At 38.4% G+C, this 18,332-nt stretch overlaps 1 protein-coding gene and 1 long non-coding RNA gene across 3 annotated transcripts in view; one reads left to right on the top strand and one right to left on the bottom strand.

Annotated features, from left to right (window-relative positions):
- The window catches only part of LOC118372176 (signal transducer and activator of transcription 5B-like), a 125,326-nt gene that overhangs the window by 76,180 nt on the left and 30,814 nt on the right, over positions 1-18,332 (bottom strand). The window lies entirely within an intron of this gene.
- On the top strand, positions 12,292-13,509 carry LOC127914487 (uncharacterized). Its single transcript, XR_008088540.1, has 3 exons — positions 12,292-12,324; positions 12,475-13,106; positions 13,227-13,509. It is a non-coding gene; the product is annotated as an uncharacterized LOC127914487 (long non-coding RNA).

Raw genomic sequence — 18,332 nt, forward strand, 5'->3', positions numbered from 1 at the left:
TGTCTGATGTTAGAGGTTTTACTATCCTACTGTCTGATGTTAGAGGTGTTACTATAATACTGTCTGATGTTAGAGGTGTAACTATCCTACTGTCTGATGTTAGAGGTGTTACTATCCTACTGTCTGATGGTAGAGGTGTTACTATAATACTGTCTGATGTTAGAGGTGTTACTATCCTACTGTCTGATGTTAGAGGTGTTACTATCCTACTGTCTGATGTTAGAGATGTTACTATAATACTGTCTGATGTTAGAGGTGTTACTATAATACTGTCTGATGTTAGAGGTGTTACTATCCTACTGTCTGATGTTAGAGGTGTTACTATAATACTGTCTGATGGTAGAGGTGTTACTATCATACTGTCTGATGTTAGAGGTGTTAATATAATACTGTCTGATGTTAGATGTGTTACTATAATACTGTCTGATGTTAGAGGTGTTACTATAATACTGTCTGATGTTAGAGGTGTTACTATAATACTGTCTGATGTTAGAGGTGTTACTATAATACTGTCTGATGTTAGAGGTGTTACTATCCTACTGTCTGATGTTAGAGGTGTTACTATAATACTGTCTGATGTTAGAGGTGTTACTATAATACTGTCTGATGTTAGAGGTGTTACTATAATACTGTCTGATGTTAGAGGTGTTACTATCCTACTGTCTGATGTTAGAGGTGTTACTATAATACTGTCTGATGTTAGAGGTGTTACTATAATACTGTCTGATGTTAGAGGTGTTACTATCCTACTGTCTGATGGTAGAGGTGTTACTATAATACTGTCTGATGTTAGAGGTGTTACTATAATACTGTCTGATGTTAGAGGTGTTACTATCCTACTGTCTGATGTTAGAGGTGTTACTATCATACTGTCTGATGTTAGAGGTGTAACTATCCTACTGTCTGATGTTAGAGGTGTTACTATCCTACTTTCTGATGGTAGAGGTGTTACTATAATACTGTCTGATGGTAGAGGTGTTACTATCCTACTGTCTGATGTTAGAGGTGTTACTATCCTACTGTCTGATGTTAGAGGTGTTACTATAATACTGTCTGACGTTAGAGGTGTTACTATAATACTGTCTGATGTTAGAGGTGTTACTATCCTACTGTCTGATGTTAGAGGTGTTACTATCCTACTGTCTGATGTTAGAGGTTTTACTATCCTACTGTCTGATGTTAGAGGTGTTACTATAATACTGTCTGATGTTAGAGGTGTAACTATCCTACTGTCTGATGTTAGAGGTGTTACTATCCTACTGTCTGATGGTAGAGGTGTTACTATAATACTGTCTGATGTTAGAGGTGTTACTATCCTACTGTCTGATGTTAGAGGTGTTACTATCCTACTGTCTGATGTTAGAGATGTTACTATAATACTGTCTGATGTTAGAGGTGTTACTATAATACTGTCTGATGTTAGAGGTGTTACTATCCTACTGTCTGATGTTAGAGGTGTTACTATAATACTGTCTGATGGTAGAGGTGTTACTATCATACTGTCTGATGTTAGAGGTGTTAATATAATACTGTCTGATGTTAGATGTGTTACTATAATACTGTCTGATGTTAGAGGTGTTACTATAATACTGTCTGATGTTAGAGGTGTTACTATAATACTGTCTGATGTTAGAGGTGTTACTATAATACTGTCTGATGTTAGAGGTGTTACTATCCTACTGTCTGATGTTAGAGGTGTTACTATAATACTGTCTGATGTTAGAGGTGTTACTATAATACTGTCTGATGTTAGAGGTGTTACTATAATACTGTCTGATGTTAGAGGTGTTACTATCCTACTGTCTGATGTTAGAGGTGTTACTATCCTACTGTCTGATGGTAGAGGTGTTACTATAATACTGTCTGATGTTAGAGGTGTTACTATAATACTGTCTGATGTTAGAGGTGTTACTATCCTACTGTCTGATGTTAGAGGTGTTACTATCATACTGTCTGATGTTAGAGGTGTAACTATCCTACTGTCTGATGTTAGAGGTGTTACTATCCTACTTTCTGATGGTAGAGGTGTTACTATAATACTGTCTGATGGTAGAGGTGTTACTATCCTACTGTCTGATGTTAGAGGTGTTACTATCCTACTGTCTGATGTTAGAGGTGTTACTATAATACTGTCTGATGTTAGAGGTGTTACTATAATACTGTCTGATGTTAGAGGTGTTACTATCCTACTGTCTGATGTTAGAGGTGTTACTATCCTACTGTCTGATGGTAGAGGTGTTACTATAATACTGTCTGATGTTAGAGGTGTTACTATAATACTGTCTGATGTTAGAGGTGTTACTATCCTACTGTCTGATGTTAGAGGTGTTACTATCATACTGTCTGATGTTAGAGGTGTAACTATCCTACTGTCTGATGTTAGAGGTGTTACTATCCTACTTTCTGATGGTAGAGGTGTTACTATAATACTGTCTGATGGTAGAGGTGTTACTATCCTACTGTCTGATGTTAGAGGTGTTACTATCCTACTGTCTGATGTTAGAGGTGTTACTATCCTACTGTCTGATGGTAGAGGTGTAACTATCCTACTGTCTGATGTTAGAGGTGTTACTATCCTACTGTCTGATGTTAGAGGTGTTACTATCCTACTGTCTGATGTTAGAGGTGTTACTATCATACTGTCTGATGTTAGAGGTGTTACTATAATACTGTCTGATGGTAGAGGTGTTACTATCATACTGTCTGATGTTAGAGGTGTTACTATAATACTGTCTGATGGTAGAGGTGTTACTATAATACTGTCTGATGGTAGAGGTGTTACTATCCTACTGTCTGATGTTAGAGGTGTTACTATCCTACTGTCTGATGTTAGAGGTGTTACTATCCTACTGTCTGATGGTAGAGATGTGTAAATATCCTACTGTCTGATGTTAGAGGTGTTACTATCCTACTGTCTGATGTTAGAGGTGTTACTATCCTACTGTCTGATGTTAGAGGTGTTACTATCATACTGTCTGATGTTAGAGGTGTTACTATCATACTGTCTGATGTTAGAGGTGTTACTATCCTACTGTCTGATGTTAGAGGTGTTACTATCCTACTGTCTGATGGTAGAGGTGTAACTATCCTACTGTCTGATGGTAGAGGTGTTACTATCCTACTGTCTGATGGTAGAGGTGTTACTATCATACTGTCTGATGGTAGAGGTGTTACTATCCTACTGTCTGATGTTAGAGGTGTTACTATCCTACTGTCTGATGGTAGAGGTGTTACTATAATACTGTCTGATGTTAGAGGTGTAACTATCCTACTGTCTGATGTTAGAGGTGTTACTATCCTACTGTCTGATGTTAGAGGTGTTACTATCCTACTGTCTGATGGTAGAGGTGTTACTATAATACTGTCTGATGTTAGAGGTGTAACTATCCTACTGTCTGATGTTAGAGGTGTTACTATCCTACTGTCTGATGTTAGAGGTGTTACTATCCTACTGTCTGATGGTAGAGGTGTAACTATCCTACTGTCTGATGGTAGAGGTGTTACTATCCTACTGTCTGATGGTAGAGGTGTTACTATCATACTGTCTGATGGTAGAGGTGTTACTATCCTACTGTCTGATGTTAGAGGTGTTACTATCCTACTGTCTGATGGTAGAGGTGTTACTATAATACTGTCTGATGTTAGAGGTGTAACTATCCTACTGTCTGATGTTAGAGGTGTTACTATCCTACTGTCTGATGTTAGAGGTGTTACTATCCTACTGTCTGATGGTAGGTGTTACTATCCTACTGTCTGATGGTAGAGGTGTTACTATCATACTGTCTGATGTTAGAGGTGTAACTATCATACTGTCTGATGTTAGAGGTGTAACATACTATCCCTACTGTCTGATGTTAGAGGTGTTACTATCCTACTGTCTGATGTTAGAGGTGTTACTATAATACTGTCTGATGTTAGAGGTGTTACTATCATACTGTCTGATGTTAGAGGTGTTACTATCCTACTGTCTGATGTTAGAGGTGTTACTATACTACTGTCTGATGTTAGAGGTGTTACTATCATACTGTCTGATGTTAGAGGTGTTACTATCCTACTGTCTGATGTTAGAGGTGTTACTATCCTACTGTCTGATGTTAGAGGTGTTACTATCATACTGTCTGATGTTAGAGGTGTTACTATCCTACTGTCTGATGTTAGAGGTGTTACTATCCTACTGTCTGATGGTAGAGGTGTTACTATCCTACTGTCTGATGGTAGAGGTGTAACTATCCTACTGTCTGATGTTAGAGGTGTTACTATCATACTGTCTGATGTTAGAGGTGTAACTATCCTACTGTCTGATGTTAGAGGTGTTACTATCATACTGTCTGATGTTAGAGGTGTAACTATCCTACTGTCTGATGTTAGAGGTGTTACTATCCTACTGTCTGATGTTAGAGGTGTTACTATAATACTGTCTGATGTTAGAGGTGTTACTATCATACTGTCTGATGTTAGAGGTGTTACTATCCTACTGTCTGATGTTAGAGGTGTTACTATCCTACTGTCTGATGTTAGAGGTGTTACTATCATACTGTCTGATGTTAGAGGTGTTACTATCCTACTGTCTGATGTTAGAGGTGTTACTATCCTACTGTCTGATGGTAGAGGTGTAACTATCCTACTGTCTGATGTTAGAGGTGTTACTATCCTACTGTCTGATGTTAGAGGTGTTACTATAATACTGTCTGATGTTAGAGGTGTAACTATCCTACTGTCTGATGTTAGAGGTGTTACTATCCTACTGTCTGATGTTAGAGGTGTTACTATCCTACTGTCTGATGGTAGAGGTGTAACTATCCTACTGTCTGATGTTAGAGGTGTTACTATCCTACTGTCTGATGTTAGAGGTGTTACTATAATACTGTCTGATGTTAGAGGTGTAACTATCCTACTGTCTGATGTTAGAGTTGTTACTATCCTACTGTCTGATGGTAGAGGTGTTACTATAATACTGTCTGATGGTAGAGGTGTTACTATCCTACTGTCTGATGTTAGAGGTGTTACTATAATACTGTCTGATGTTAGAGGTGTTACTATCCTACTGTCTGATGGTAGAGGTGTTACTATCCTACTGTCTGATGTTAGAGGTGTTACTATCCTACTGTCTGATGTTAGAGGTGTTACTATCCTACTGTCTGATGTTAGAGGTGTTACTATCCTACTGTCTGATGTTAGAGGTGTTACTATAATACTGTCTGATGTTAGAGGTGTTACTATCCTACTGTCTGATGTTAGAGGTGTTACTATCCTACTGTCTGATGTTAGAGGTGTTACTATCCTACTGTCTGATGTTAGAGGTGTTACTATCCTACTGTCTGATGTTAGAGGTGTTACTATCCTACTGTCTGATGTTAGAGGTGTTACTATCCTACTGTCTGATGTTAGAGGTGTTACTATCCTACTGTCTGATGTTAGAGGTGTTACTATCCTACTGTCTGATGTTAGAGGTGTTACTATAATACTGTCTGATGGTAGAGGTGTCACTATAATACTGTCTGATGGTAGAGGTGTTACTATAATACTGTCTGATGGTAGAGGTGTTACTATAATACTGTCTGATGTTAGAGGTGTTACTATCCTACTTTCTGATGGTAGAGGTGTTACTATAATACTGTCTGATGGTAGAGGTGTCACTATAATACTGTCTGATGGTAGAGGTGTTACTATAATACTGTCTGATGGTAGAGGTGTTACTATAATACTGTCTGATGTTAGAGGTGTTACTATCCTACTTTCTGATGGTAGAGGTGTTACTATAATACTGTCTGATGGTAGAGGTGTTACTATCCTACTGTCTGATGTTAGAGGTGTTACTATCCTACTGTCTGATGTTAGAGGTGTTACTATCCTACTGTCTGATGGTAGAGGTGTTACTATCCTACTGTCTGATGTTAGAGGTGTTACTATAATACTGTCTGATGTTAGAGGTGTTACTATCCTACTGTCTGATGGTAGAGGTGTTACTATCCTACTGTCTGATGGTAGAGGTGTAACTATCCTACTGTCTGATGTTAGAGGTGTTACTATCCTACTGTCTGATGTTAGAGGTGTTACTATCATACTGTCTGATGTTAGAGGTGTTACTATCCTACTGTCTGATGTTAGAGGTGTTACTATCATACTGTCTGATGTTAGAGGTGTTACTATCCTACTGTCTGATGTTAGAGGTGTTACTATCCTACTGTCTGATGTTAGAGGTGTTACTATCATACTGTCTGATGTTAGAGGTGTTACTATCCTACTGTCTGATGTTAGAGGTGTTACTATCCTACTGTCTGATGTTAGAGGTGTTACTATCATACTGTCTGATGTTAGAGGTGTTACTATCCTACTGTCTGATGTTAGAGGTGTTACTATAATACTGTCTGATGGTAGAGGTGTTACTATAATACTGTCTGATGGTAGAGGTGTTACTATAATACTGTCTGATGGTAGATGTGTTACTATAATACTGTCTGATGGTAGAGGTGTTACTATAATACTGTCTGATGGTAGAGGTGTTACTATAGTACTGTCTGATGTTAGAGGTGTTACTATCCTACTTTCTGATGGTAGAGGTGTTACTATCCTACTGTCTGATGTTAGAGGTGTTACTATAATACTGTCTGATGGTAGAGGTGTTACTATAATACTGTCTGATGGTAGAGGTGTTACTATAATACTGTCTGATGGTAGAGGTGTTACTATAATACTGTCTGATGTTAGAGGTGTTACTATCCTACTTTCTGATGGTAGAGGTGTTACTATAATACTGTCTGATGTTAGAGGTGTTACTATAATACTGTCTGATGTTAGAGGTGTTAATATCCTACTGTCTGATGTTAGAGGTGTTACTATAATACTGTCTGATGTTAGAGGTGTTACTATCCTACTGTCTGATGTTAGAGGTGTTAATATCCTACTGTCTGATGTTAGAGGTGTTACTATAATACTGTCTGATGTTAGAGGTGTTACTATCCTACTGTCTGATGTTAGAGGTTTTACTATCCTACTGTCTGATGTTAGAGGTGTTACTATAATACTGTCTGATGTTAGAGGTGTAACTATCCTACTGTCTGATGTTAGAGGTGTTACTATCCTACTGTCTGATGGTAGAGGTGTTACTATAATACTGTCTGATGTTAGAGGTGTTACTATCCTACTGTCTGATGTTAGAGGTGTTACTATCCTACTGTCTGATGTTAGAGATGTTACTATAATACTGTCTGATGTTAGAGGTGTTACTATAATACTGTCTGATGTTAGAGGTGTTACTATCCTACTGTCTGATGTTAGAGGTGTTACTATAATACTGTCTGATGGTAGAGGTGTTACTATCATACTGTCTGATGTTAGAGGTGTTAATATAATACTGTCTGATGTTAGATGTGTTACTATAATACTGTCTGATGTTAGAGGTGTTACTATAATACTGTCTGATGTTAGAGGTGTTACTATAATACTGTCTGATGTTAGAGGTGTTACTATAATACTGTCTGATGTTAGAGGTGTTACTATCCTACTGTCTGATGTTAGAGGTGTTACTATAATACTGTCTGATGTTAGAGGTGTTACTATAATACTGTCTGATGTTAGAGGTGTTACTATAATACTGTCTGATGTTAGAGGTGTTACTATCCTACTGTCTGATGTTAGAGGTGTTACTATCCTACTGTCTGATGGTAGAGGTGTTACTATAATACTGTCTGATGTTAGAGGTGTTACTATAATACTGTCTGATGTTAGAGGTGTTACTATCCTACTGTCTGATGTTAGAGGTGTTACTATCATACTGTCTGATGTTAGAGGTGTAACTATCCTACTGTCTGATGTTAGAGGTGTTACTATCCTACTTTCTGATGGTAGAGGTGTTACTATAATACTGTCTGATGGTAGAGGTGTTACTATCCTACTGTCTGATGTTAGAGGTGTTACTATCCTACTGTCTGATGTTAGAGGTGTTACTATAATACTGTCTGACGTTAGAGGTGTTACTATAATACTGTCTGATGTTAGAGGTGTTACTATCCTACTGTCTGATGTTAGAGGTGTTACTATCCTACTGTCTGATGTTAGAGGTTTTACTATCCTACTGTCTGATGTTAGAGGTGTTACTATAATACTGTCTGATGTTAGAGGTGTAACTATCCTACTGTCTGATGTTAGAGGTGTTACTATCCTACTGTCTGATGGTAGAGGTGTTACTATAATACTGTCTGATGTTAGAGGTGTTACTATCCTACTGTCTGATGTTAGAGGTGTTACTATCCTACTGTCTGATGTTAGAGATGTTACTATAATACTGTCTGATGTTAGAGGTGTTACTATAATACTGTCTGATGTTAGAGGTGTTACTATCCTACTGTCTGATGTTAGAGGTGTTACTATAATACTGTCTGATGGTAGAGGTGTTACTATCATACTGTCTGATGTTAGAGGTGTTAATATAATACTGTCTGATGTTAGATGTGTTACTATAATACTGTCTGATGTTAGAGGTGTTACTATAATACTGTCTGATGTTAGAGGTGTTACTATAATACTGTCTGATGTTAGAGGTGTTACTATAATACTGTCTGATGTTAGAGGTGTTACTATCCTACTGTCTGATGTTAGAGGTGTTACTATAATACTGTCTGATGTTAGAGGTGTAACTATAATACTGTCTGATGTTAGAGGTGTTACTATAATACTGTCTGATGTTAGAGGTGTTACTATCCTACTGTCTGATGTTAGAGGTGTTACTATCCTACTTTCTGATGGTAGAGGTGTTACTATAATACTGTGTGATGGTAGAGGTGTTACTATCCTACTGTCTGATGTTAGAGGTGTTACTATCCTACTGTCTGATGTTAGAGGTGTTACTATAATACTGTCTGATGTTAGAGGTGTTACTATAATACTGTCTGATGTTAGAGGTGTTACTATCCTACTGTCTGATGTTAGAGGTGTTACTATAATACTGTCTGATGTTAGAGGTGTTACTATCCTACTGTCTGATGTTAGAGGTGTTACTATCATACTGTCTGATGTTAGAGGTGTAACTATCCTACTGTCTGATTTTAGAGGTGTTACTATCCTACTTTCTGATGGTAGAGGTGTTACTATAATACTGTCTGATGGTAGAGGTGTTACTATCCTACTGTCTGATGTTAGAGGTGTTACTATCCTACTGTCTGATGTTAGAGGTGTTACTATCCTACTGTCTGATGGTAGAGGTGTAACTATCCTACTGTCTGATGTTAGAGGTGTTACTATCCTACTGTCTGATGTTAGAGGTGTTACTATCCTACTGTCTGATGTTAGAGGTGTTACTATCATACTGTCTGATGTTAGAGGTGTTACTATAATACTGTCTGATGGTAGAGGTGTTACTATCATACTGTCTGATGTTAGAGGTGTTACTATAATACTGTCTGATGGTAGAGGTGTTACTATAATACTGTCTGATGGTAGAGGTGTTACTATCCTACTGTCTGATGTTAGAGGTGTTACTATCCTACTGTCTGATGTTAGAGGTGTTACTATCCTACTGTCTGATGGTAGAGATGTGTAAATATCCTACTGTCTGATGTTAGAGGTGTTACTATCCTACTGTCTGATGTTAGAGGTGTTACTATCCTACTGTCTGATGTTAGAGGTGTTACTATCATACTGTCTGATGTTAGAGGTGTTACTATCATACTGTCTGATGTTAGAGGTGTTACTATCCTACTGTCTGATGTTAGAGGTGTTACTATCCTACTGTCTGATGGTAGAGGTGTAACTATCCTACTGTCTGATGTTAGAGGTGTTACTATCCTACTGTCTGATGTTAGAGGTGTTACTATCATACTGTCTGATGTTAGAGGTGTAACTATCCTACTGTCTGATGTTAGAGGTGTTACTATCCTACTTTCTGATGGTAGAGGTGTTACTATAATACTGTCTGATGGTAGAGGTGTTACTATCCTACTGTCTGATGTTAGAGGTGTTACTATCCTACTGTCTGATGTTAGAGGTGTTACTATCCTACTGTCTGATGGTAGAGGTGTAACTATCCTACTGTCTGATGTTAGAGGTGTTACTATCCTACTGTCTGATGTTAGAGGTGTTACTATCCTACTGTCTGATGTTAGAGGTGTTACTATCATACTGTCTGATGTTAGAGGTGTTACTATAATACTGTCTGATGGTAGAGGTGTTACTATCATACTGTCTGATGTTAGAGGTGTTACTATAATACTGTCTGATGGTAGAGGTGTTACTATAATACTGTCTGATGGTAGAGGTGTTACTATCCTACTGTCTGATGTTAGAGGTGTTACTATCCTACTGTCTGATGTTAGAGGTGTTACTATCCTACTGTCTGATGGTAGAGATGTGTAAATATCCTACTGTCTGATGTTAGAGGTGTTACTATCCTACTGTCTGATGTTAGAGGTGTTACTATCCTACTGTCTGATGTTAGAGGTGTTACTATCATACTGTCTGATGTTAGAGGTGTTACTATCATACTGTCTGATGTTAGAGGTGTTACTATCCTACTGTCTGATGTTAGAGGTGTTACTATCCTACTGTCTGATGGTAGAGGTGTAACTATCCTACTGTCTGATGGTAGAGGTGTTACTATCCTACTGTCTGATGGTAGAGGTGTTACTATCATACTGTCTGATGGTAGAGGTGTTACTATCCTACTGTCTGATGTTAGAGGTGTTACTATCCTACTGTCTGATGGTAGAGGTGTTACTATAATACTGTCTGATGTTAGAGGTGTAACTATCCTACTGTCTGATGTTAGAGGTGTTACTATCCTACTGTCTGATGTTAGAGGTGTTACTATCCTACTGTCTGATGGTAGAGGTGTTACTATAATACTGTCTGATGTTAGAGGTGTAACTATCCTACTGTCTGATGTTAGAGGTGTTACTATCCTACTGTCTGATGTTAGAGGTGTTACTATCCTACTGTCTGATGGTAGAGGTGTAACTATCCTACTGTCTGATGGTAGAGGTGTTACTATCCTACTGTCTGATGGTAGAGGTGTTACTATCATACTGTCTGATGGTAGAGGTGTTACTATCCTACTGTCTGATGTTAGAGGTGTTACTATCCTACTGTCTGATGGTAGAGGTGTTACTATAATACTGTCTGATGTTAGAGGTGTAACTATCCTACTGTCTGATGTTAGAGGTGTTACTATCCTACTGTCTGATGTTAGAGGTGTTACTATCCTACTGTCTGATGGTAGAGGTGTTACTATCCTACTGTCTGATGGTAGAGGTGTTACTATCATACTGTCTGATGTTAGAGGTGTAACTATCCTACTGTCTGATGTTAGAGGTGTTACTATCATACTGTCTGATGTTAGAGGTGTAACTATCCTACTGTCTGATGTTAGAGGTGTTACTATAATACTGTCTGATGTTAGAGGTGTTACTATAATACTGTCTGATGTTAGAGGTGTTACTATCATACTGTCTGATGTTAGAGGTGTTACTATCCTACTGTCTGATGTTAGAGGTGTTACTATCCTACTGTCTGATGTTAGAGGTGTTACTATCATACTGTCTGATGTTAGAGGTGTTACTATCCTACTGTCTGATGTTAGAGGTGTTACTATCCTACTGTCTGATGTTAGAGGTGTTACTATCATACTGTCTGATGTTAGAGGTGTTACTATCCTACTGTCTGATGTTAGAGGTGTTACTATCCTACTGTCTGATGGTAGAGGTGTTACTATCCTACTGTCTGATGGTAGAGGTGTAACTATCCTACTGTCTGATGTTAGAGGTGTTTCTATCATACTGTCTGATGTTAGAGGTGTAACTATCCTACTGTCTGATGTTAGAGGTGTTACTATCATACTGTCTGATGTTAGAGGTGTAACTATCCTACTGTCTGATGTTAGAGGTGTTACTATCCTACTGTCTGATGTTAGAGGTGTTACTATAATACTGTCTGATGTTAGAGGTGTTACTATCATACTGTCTGATGTTAGAGGTGTTACTATCCTACTGTCTGATGTTAGAGGTGTTACTATCCTACTGTCTGATGTTAGAGGTGTTACTATCATACTGTCTGATGTTAGAGGTGTTACTATCCTACTGTCTGATGTTAGAGGTGTTACTATCCTACTGTCTGATGGTAGAGGTGTAACTATCCTACTGTCTGATGTTAGAGGTGTTACTATCCTACTGTCTGATGTTAGAGGTGTTACTATAATACTGTCTGATGTTAGAGGTGTAACTATCCTACTGTCTGATGTTAGAGGTGTTACTATCCTACTGTCTGATGTTAGAGGTGTTACTATCATACTGTCTGATGTTAGAGGTGTTACTATAATACTGTCTGATGTTAGAGGTGTTACTATCCTACTGTCTGATGTTAGAGGTGTTACTATCCTACTGTCTGATGTTAGAGGTGTTACTATCCTACTGTCTGATGGTAGAGGTGTAACTATCCTACTGTCTGATGTTAGAGGTGTTACTATCCTACTGTCTGATGTTAGAGGTGTTACTATCCTACTGTCTGATGTTAGAGGTGTTACTATCATACTGTCTGATGTTAGAGGTGTTACTATAATACTGTCTGATGGTAGAGGTGTTACTATCATACTGTCTGATGTTAGAGGTGTTACTATAATACTGTCTGATGGTAGAGGTGTTACTATAATACTGTCTGATGGTAGAGGTGTTACTATCCTACTGTCTGATGTTAGAGGTGTTACTATCCTACTGTCTGATGTTAGAGGTGTTACTATCCTACTGTCTGATGGTAGAGATGTGTAAATATCCTACTGTCTGATGTTAGAGGTGTTACTATCCTACTGTCTGATGTTAGAGGTGTTACTATCCTACTGTCTGATGTTAGAGGTGTTACTATCATACTGTCTGATGTTAGAGGTGTTACTATCATACTGTCTGATGTTAGAGGTGTTACTATCCTACTGTCTGATGTTAGAGGTGTTACTATCCTACTGTCTGATGGTAGAGGTGTAACTATCCTACTGTCTGATGGTAGAGGTGTTACTATCCTACTGTCTGATGGTAGAGGTGTTACTATCATACTGTCTGATGGTAGAGGTGTTACTATCCTACTGTCTGATGTTAGAGGTGTTACTATCCTACTGTCTGATGGTAGAGGTGTTACTATAATACTGTCTGATGTTAGAGGTGTTACTATCCTACTGTCTGATGTTAGAGGTGTTACTATCCTACTGTCTGATGTTAGAGGTGTTACTATAATACTGTCTGATGTTAGAGGTGTTACTATAATACTGTCTGATGTTAGAGGTGTAACTATCCTACTGTCTGATGTTAGAGGTGTTACTATCCTACTGTCTGATGTTAGAGGTGTTACTATCCTACTGTCTGATGGTAGAGGTGTAACTATCCTACTGTCTGATGGTAGAGGTGTTACTATCCTACTGTCTGATGGTAGAGGTGTTACTATCATACTGTCTGATGGTAGAGGTGTTACTATCCTACTGTCTGATGTTAGAGGTGTTACTATCCTACTGTCTGATGGTAGAGGTGTTACTATAATACTGTCTGATGTTAGAGGTGTAACTATCCTACTGTCTGATGTTAGAGGTGTTACTATCCTACTGTCTGATGTTAGAGGTGTTACTATCCTACTGTCTGATGGTAGAGGTGTTACTATCCTACTGTCTGATGGTAGAGGTGTTACTATCATACTGTCTGATGTTAGAGGTGTAACTATCCTACTGTCTGATGTTAGAGGTGTTACTATCATACTGTCTGATGTTAGAGGTGTAACTATCCTACTGTCTGATGTTAGAGGTGTTACTATCCTACTGTCTGATGTTAGAGGTGTTACTATAATACTGTCTGATGTTAGAGGTGTTACTATCATACTGTCTGATGTTAGAGGTGTTACTATCCTACTGTCTGATGTTAGAGGTGTTACTATCCTACTGTCTGATGTTAGAGGTGTTACTATCATACTGTCTGATGTTAGAGGTGTTACTATCCTACTGTCTGATGTTAGAGGTGTTACTATCCTACTGTCTGATGTTAGAGGTGTTACTATCATACTGTCTGATGTTAGAGGTGTTACTATCCTACTGTCTGATGTTAGAGGTGTTACTATCCTACTGTCTGATGGTAGAGGTGTTACTATCCTACTGTCTGATGGTAGAGGTGTAACTATCCTACTGTCTGATGTTAGAGGTGTTACTATCATACTGTCTGATGTTAGAGGTGTAACTATCCTACTGTCTGATGTTAGAGGTGTTACTATCATACTGTCTGATGTTAGAGGTGTAACTATCCTACTGTCTGATGTTAGAGGTGTTACTATCCTACTGTCTGATGTTAGAGGTGTTACTATAATACTGTCTGATGTTAGAGGTGTTACTATCATACTGTCTGATGTTAGAGGTGTTACTATCCTACTGTCTGATGTTAGAGGTGTTACTATCCTACTGTCTGATGTTAGAGGTGTTACTATCATACTGTCTGATGTTAGAGGTGTTACTATCCTACTGTCTGATGTTAGAGGTGTTACTATCCTACTGTCTGATGGTAGAGGTGTAACTATCCTACTGTCTGATGTTAGAGGTGTTACTATCCTACTGTCTGATGTTAGAGGTGTTACTATAATACTGTCTGATGTTAGAGGTGTAACTATCCTACTGTCTGATGTTAGAGGTGTTACTATCCTACTGTCTGATGTTAGAGGTGTTACTATCCTACTGTCTGATGGTAGAGGTGTAACTATCCTACTGTCTGATGTTAGAGGTGTTACTATCCTACTGTCTGATGTTAGAGGTGTTACTATCCTACTGTCTGATGGTAGAGATGTGTAAATATCCTACTGTCTGATGTTAGAGGTGTTACTATCCTACTGTCTGATGTTAGAGGTGTTACTATCCTACTGTCTGATGTTAGAGGTGTTACTATCATACTGTCTGATGTTAGAGGTGTTACTATCATACTGTCTGATGTTAGAGGTGTTACTATCCTACTGTCTGATGTTAGAGGTGTTACTATCCTACTGTCTGATGGTAGAGGTGTAACTATCCTACTGTCTGATGGTAGAGGTGTTACTATCCTACTGTCTGATGGTAGAGGTGTTACTATCATACTGTCTGATGGTAGAGGTGTTACTATCCTACTGTCTGATGTTAGAGGTGTTACTATCCTACTGTCTGATGGTAGAGGTGTTACTATAATACTGTCTGATGTTAGAGGTGTAACTATCCTACTGTCTGATGTTAGAGGTGTTACTATCCTACTGTCTGATGTTAGAGGTGTTACTATCCTACTGTCTGATGGTAGAGGTGTTACTATAATACTGTCTGATGTTAGAGGTGTAACTATCCTACTGTCTGATGTTAGAGGTGTTACTATCCTACTGTCTGATGTTAGAGGTGTTACTATCCTACTGTCTGATGGTAGAGGTGTAACTATCCTACTGTCTGATGGTAGAGGTGTTACTATCCTACTGTCTGATGGTAGAGGTGTTACTATCATACTGTCTGATGGTAGAGGTGTTACTATCCTACTGTCTGATGTTAGAGGTGTTACTATCCTACTGTCTGATGGTAGAGGTGTTACTATAATACTGTCTGATGTTAGAGGTGTAACTATCCTACTGTCTGATGTTAGAGGTGTTACTATCCTACTGTCTGATGTTAGAGGTGTTACTATCCTACTGTCTGATGGTAGAGGTGTTACTATCCTACTGTCTGATGGTAGAGGTGTTACTATCATACTGTCTGATGTTAGAGGTGTAACTATCCTACTGTCTGATGTTAGAGGTGTTACTATCATACTGTCTGATGTTAGAGGTGTAACTATCCTACTGTCTGATGTTAGAGGTGTTACTATCCTACTGTCTGATGTTAGAGGTGTTACTATAATACTGTCTGATGTTAGAGGTGTTACTATCATACTGTCTGATGTTAGAGGTGTTACTATCCTACTGTCTGATGTTAGAGGTGTTACTATCCTACTGTCTGATGTTAGAGGTGTTACTATCATACTGTCTGATGTTAGAGGTGTTACTATCCTACTGTCTGATGTTAGAGGTGTTACTATCCTACTGTCTGATGTTAGAGGTGTTACTATCATACTGTCTGATGTTAGAGGTGTTACTATCCTACTGTCTGATGTTAGAGGTGTTACTATCCTACTGTCTGATGGTAGAGGTGTTACTATCCTACTGTCTGATGGTAGAGGTGTAACTATCCTACTGTCTGATGTTAGAGGTGTTACTATCATACTGTCTGATGTTAGAGGTGTAACTATCCTACTGTCTGATGTTAGAGGTGTTACTATCATACTGTCTGATGTTAGAGGTGTAACTATCCTACTGTCTGATGTTAGAGGTGTTACTATCCTACTGTCTGATGTTAGAGGTGTTACTATAATACTGTCTGATGTTAGAGGTGTTACTATCATACTGTCTGATGTTAGAGGTGTTACTATCCTACTGTCTGATGTTAGAGGTGTTACTATCCTACTGTCTGATGTTAGAGGTGTTACTATCATACTGTCTGATGTTAGAGGTGTTACTATCCTACTGTCTGATGTTAGAGGTGTTACTATCCTACTGTCTGATGGTAGAGGTGTAACTATCCTACTGTCTGATGTTAGAGGTGTTACTATCCTACTGTCTGATGTTAGAGGTGTTACTATAATACTGTCTGATGTTAGAGGTGTAACTATCCTACTGTCTGATGTTAGAGGTGTTACTATCCTACTGTCTGATGTTAGAGGTGTTACTATCCTACTGTCTGATGGTAGAGGTGTAACTATCCTACTGTCTGATGTTAGAGGTGTTACTATCCTACTGTCTGATGTTAGAGGTGTTACTATAATACTGTCTGATGTTAGAGGTGTAACTATCCTACTGTCTGATGTTAGAGTTGTTACTATCCTACTGTCTGATGGTAGAGGTGTTACTATAATACTGTCTGATGGTAGAGGTGTTACTATCCTACTGTCTGATGTTAGAGGTGTTACTATAATACTGTCTGATGTTAGAGGTGTTACTATCCTACTGTCTGATGGTAGAGGTGTTACTATCCTACTGTCTGATGTTAGAGGTGTTACTATCCTACTGTCTGATGTTAGAGGTGTTACTATCCTACTGTCTGATGTTAGAGGTGTTACTATCCTACTGTCTGATGTTAGAGGTGTTACTATAATACTGTCTGATGTTAGAGGTGTTACTATCCTACTGTCTGATGTTAGAGGTGTTACTATCCTACTGTCTGATGTTAGAGGTGTTACTATCCTACTGTCTGATGTTAGAGGTGTTACTATCCTACTGTCTGATGTTAGAGGTGTTACTATCCTACTGTCTGATGTTAGAGGTGTTACTATCCTACTGTCTGATGTTAGAGGTGTTACTATCCTACTGTCTGATGTTAGAGGTGTTACTATAATACTGTCTGATGGTAGAGGTGTCACTATAATACTGTCTGATGGTAGAGGTGTTACTATAATACTGTCTGATGGTAGAGGTGTTACTATAATACTGTCTGATGTTAGAGGTGTTACTATCCTACTTTCTGATGGTAGAGGTGTTACTATAATACTGTCTGATGGTAGAGGTGTCACTATAATACTGTCTGATGGTAGAGGTGTTACTATAATACTGTCTGATGGTAGAGGTGTTACTATAATACTGTCTGATGTTAGAGGTGTTACTATCCTACTTTCTGATGGTAGAGGTGTTACTATAATACTGTCTGATGGTAGAGGTGTTACTATCCTACTGTCTGATGTTAGAGGTGTTACTATCCTACTGTCTGATGTTAGAGGTGTTACTATCCTACTGTCTGATGGTAGAGGTGTTACTATCCTACTGTCTGATGTTAGAGGTGTTACTATAATACTGTCTGATGTTAGAGGTGTTACTATCCTACTGTCTGATGGTAGAGGTGTTACTATCCTACTGTCTGATGGTAGAGGTGTAACTATCCTACTGTCTGATGTTAGAGGTGTTACTATCCTACTGTCTGATGTTAGAGGTGTTACTATCATACTGTCTGATGTTAGAGGTGTTACTATCCTACTGTCTGATGTTAGAGGTGTTACTATCATACTGTCTGATGTTAGAGGTGTTACTATCCTACTGTCTGATGTTAGAGGTGTTACTATCCTACTGTCTGATGTTAGAGGTGTTACTATCATACTGTCTGATGTTAGAGGTGTTACTATCCTACTGTCTGATGTTAGAGGTGTTACTATCCTACTGTCTGATGTTAGAGGTGTTACTATCATACTGTCTGATGTTAGAGGTGTTACTATCCTACTGTCTGATGTTAGAGGTGTTACTATAATACTGTCTGATGGTAGAGGTGTTACTATAATACTGTCTGATGGTAGAGGTGT

This window comes from Oncorhynchus keta, chromosome 32 (assembly GCF_023373465.1).
Source record: "Oncorhynchus keta strain PuntledgeMale-10-30-2019 chromosome 32, Oket_V2, whole genome shotgun sequence".
NCBI classification, from domain to species: domain Eukaryota; kingdom Metazoa; phylum Chordata; class Actinopteri; order Salmoniformes; family Salmonidae; genus Oncorhynchus; species Oncorhynchus keta.